The sequence below is a fragment of the Salmo salar genome, chromosome 23, assembly GCF_965601325.2.
Source record: "Salmo salar chromosome 23, fSalSal1, whole genome shotgun sequence".
Taxonomy (NCBI): domain Eukaryota; kingdom Metazoa; phylum Chordata; class Actinopteri; order Salmoniformes; family Salmonidae; genus Salmo; species Salmo salar.
The window spans coordinates 43181903-43186456 of record NC_138313.1 but is presented as its reverse complement, the minus strand read 5'-3'; positions in this window follow the sequence as shown (position 1 = coordinate 43186456).

Sequence of the window (4554 nt, the reverse complement as noted above, 5' to 3'; positions counted from 1 at the left end):
AGAGCCGACCAAGGTCCGCTCACTAGAGTTGGAAGATAAAGGGAGATGTACTTTATAGCTCTGACCTTTGAACAGGAAAGGGTGACTTCAGAGTTAGACTATCAGGTGCCTTTTGTCAAATATACCTGCTGATAAGGTAAGGACAAAAAAAACACCCTGACCGATTTACTGCCCATCCACTGGGTCCAGTGATGGAGACTTTGAACTAATTAAAAAAAAAAATAATAATAGGCCTGACTTGTATCGTTTGAAAAATTGTTACAGGTACAGAAATTAAAACTGGGAATGACAAAAAGTGGTTCAGAACATACAGTTGAAGTCGGAAGTTTACATACACTTAGGTTGGAGTCATTGAAACTCGTTTTTCAACCACTCCACAAATTTCTTGTTAACAAACTATAGTTTTGGCAAGTCAGTTAGGACATCTACTTTGTGCATGACACAAGTCATTTTTCCAACAATTGTTTACAGACAGATTATTTCACTTATAATTCACTGTATCACAATTCCAGTGGGTCAGAAGTTTACATACACTAAGTTGACTGTGTCTTTAAACAGCTTGGAAAATTCCAGAAAATGATGTCATGGCTTTAGAAGCTTCTGATAGGCTAATTGACATAATTTGAGTCAATTGGAGGTGTACCTGTGGATGTATTTCAAGGCCGACCTTCAAACTCAGTGCCTCTTTGCTTGACATCATGGGAAAATCAAAAGAAATCAGCCAAGACCTCAGAAAAATAATCGTAGACCTCCACATGTCGGGTTCATCCTTGGAAGCAATTTCATCTGTACAAACAATAGTATGCAAGTACACTGCTCAAAAAAATAAAGGGAACACTTAAACAACACAATGTAACTCCAAGTCAATCACACTTCTGTGAAATCAAACTGTCCACTTAGGAAGCAACACTGATTGACAATACATTTCACATGCTCTTGTGCAAATGGAATAGACAACAGGTGGAAATTACAGGCAATTAGCAAGACACCCCCAATAAAGGAGTGGTTCTGCAGGTGGGGACCACAGACCACTTCTCAGCTCCTATGCTTCCTGGCTGATGTTTTGGTCACTTTTGAATGCTGGCGGTGCTTTCACTCTAGTGGTAGCATGAGATGGAGTCTACACCCCACACAAGTGGCTCAGGTAGTGCAGCTCATCCAGGATGGCACATCAATGCGAGCTGTGGCAAGAAGGTTTGCTGTGTCTGTCAGCGTAGTGTCCAGAGCATGGAGGCGCTACCAGGAGACAGGCCAGTACATCAGGAGTCGTGGAGGAGGCCGTAGGAGGGCAACAACCCAGCAGCAGGACCGCTACCTCTGCCTTTGTGGAAGGAGGAGCAGGAGGAGCACTGCCAGAGCCCTGCAAAATGACCTCCAGCAGGCCACAAATGTGCATGTGTCTGCTCAAACGGTCAGAAACAGACTCCATGAGGGTGGTATGAGGGCCCGACGTCCACAGGTGGGGGTTGTGCTTACAGCCCAACACCGTGCAGGACGTTTGGCATTTGCCAGAGAACACCAAGATTGGCAAATTCGCCACTGGCGCCCTGTGCTCTTCACAGATGAAAGCAGGTTCACACTGAGCACGTGGAGAACGTTCTGCTGCCTGCAACATCCTCCAGCATGACCGGTTTGGCGGTGTGTCAGTCATGGTGTGGGGTGGCATTTCTTTGGGGGGCCGCACAGCCCTCCATGTGCTCACCAGAGGTAGCCTGACTACCATTAGGTACCGAGATGAGATCCTCAGACCCCTTGTGAGACCATATGCTGGTGCGGTTGGCCCTGGGTTCCTCCTAATGCAAGACAATGCTAGACCTCATGTGGCTGGAGTGTGTCAGCAGTTCCTGCAAGAGGAAGGCATTGATGCTATGGACAGGCCCGCCCGTTCCCCAGACCTGAATCCAATTGAGCACATCTGGGACATCATGTCTCGCTCCATCCACCAACGCCACATTGCACCACAGACTGTCCAGGAGTTGGCGGATGCTTTAGTCCAGGTCTGGGAGGAGATCCCTCAGGAGACCATCCGCCACCTCATCAGGAGCATGCCCAGGCGTTGTAGGGAGGTCATACAGGCACGTGGAGGCCACACACACTACTGAGCCTCATTTTGACTTGTTTTAAGGACATTACATCAAAGTTGGATCAGCCTGTAGTGTGGTTTTCCACTTTAATTTTGAGTGACTCCAAATCCAGACCTCCATGGGTTGATAAATTGGATTTCCATTGATTATTTTTGTGTGATTTTGTTGTCAGCACATTCAACTATGTAAAGAAAAAAGTATTTAATAAGATTATTTCATTCATTCAGATCTAGGATGTGTTATTTTAGTGTTCCCTTTATTTTTTTGAGCAGTGTATAAACACCATGGGACCACGCAGTCGTCGTACCTCTCAGGACGGAGATGCGTTCTGTCTCCTAGAGATGAACGTACTTTGGTGCGAAAAGTGCACGTTTGACCCAAGTTAAACAATTTAAAGACAATGCTACCAAATACTAATTGAGTGTAGGTAAACTTCTGACCCACTGGGAATGTGATGAAAGAAATAAAAGCTGAAATAAATAATTCTCTCCACTATTATTCTGACATTTCACATTCTTAAAATAAAGTGGTGATCCTAACTAACCTAAGACAGGGAATTTTTACTAGGATTAAATGTCAGGAATTGTGAAAAACTGAGTTTAAATGTATTTGACTAAGGTGTATGTAAACTTCCGATTTCAACTATAACCAATCTAGTTTGCACGATGACTTGCATGAGTACTCGTGCCAGAAAACGAATGACTAATTTTAGTTCCCAGAGCTAACGCCTACGTTTTTGATTATGGCCACAACAGTGAGATTTTGTGTCTGTATTGAGCCAATTTTGTATGTATTTTGAATCTGTATTGAGCCAATAGTTTTTCAATGGAAGTCATCGGTTGCTGGATGAATAACAACTAATATGATTGTTTATGCAAAAACACACAATATGTCCGCCTTTGTTAAGTATGCAATTAATCTGGGGGAAAAAAAGTAGATAATGATGTAGGTCTATCCCCATGTAATTTTTGATTTCATCCAAGTTCATGCATCTCAGTGTGGCCTTACCTTCAGCCAACTAGGCTAGCACCATCTCGAATAGTGTAAACAACCCAGACTTGATACCTTGTCAGTCACATACTGAACATTCAGTGAACATTGAACATTGGGGGGGATTCTAACGATAAAGAACGTTACTTATATATTTTTAATAAACACTAATAATTGTGGTATTAGTTTTTCATTTTATTTAATTCAAATAACTTTAATATCTTATATATGGTTAACTATTTTATATTGTTTTGTGAAAAGGAATTTAAAATACTTTAAAATATAAAATCTACCACAAACAATCTAGAAATATTGATATTTAAAGATAAAAAGATTACACTATGGCCAAAAGTATGTGGACACCACTTCAAATGAGTGGATTTGGCTATTTCAGCCATACCTAATTCTGACAGGTGTATAAAATTGAGCACAAAGCCATGCAATTTCCATACACAAACATTGGCAGTAGAATGGCCCGTACTGAAGAGCTCAGTGACTTTCAACATGGCACCGTCATAGGCACCTACCCTTCGTTAAATTTCTGTCCTGCTCGAGCTTCTCCGGTCAACTTTAAGTGCTGTTATTGTGAAGTGGAAACATCTAGGAGCAACAACGGCTCAACCCGAGAAGTGGTAGGCCACACAAGCTCACAGAACGGGACCGCCGAGTGCTGAAGCGCTTAGTAGGTAAAAATTGCCTGTCCTCGGTTGCAACACTCAGTACCAAGATCCAAACTGCCTCTAGAAGCAACGTCAGCACAAGGACTGTTCGTCGGGAGCTTCATGAAATTGCTTTCCATGCCTAAGATCACCATGTGCAATGCTGGAGTGGTGTAAAGCTCGCCGCCATTGGACTCTGGAGTGATGAATCACGCTTCGCCATCCGGCAGTCCAATGGACAAATCTTGGTTTGACAGATGCCAGAAGAATGCTACCTGTCCCAATGCATAGTGCCAACTGTAAAGTCTGGTGGAGGAGGAATAATGGTCTGTCTGATTTTCGTGGTTCGGGCTAGACCCTTAGTTCCAGTGAAGGGAAATCTTAACGCTACAGCATACAATGACATTCAAGACAATTCTGTGTTTCCAACTTTGTGGCAACAGTTTGGGGAAGGCCCTTTCCTGTTTCAGCATGACAATATCCCCATTCACAAAGCGAGGTCCATACAGAAATGGTTTGTCGAGATTGGTGTGGAAGAACTTGAAACACAGACTGCGAGCCAGGCCTAATTGCCCAATAGCAGTGCCCGACCTCACTAATGCTCATGGCTGAATTGGAAGCAAGTCCCCGCAGCAATTTTCCAACATCTAGTGAAAATCCATCCCAGAAGAGTGGAGGCTGTTATAGCAGCAAAGGGGGGGACCAACTCCATATTAATGCCCTTGATTTTGGAATGAGATGTTCGACGAGCAGGTGTCCATTTCAGCCCAGTTATGGGTAACTTTACTAATCTTGGTATACAAATAATACAGTACAAATCA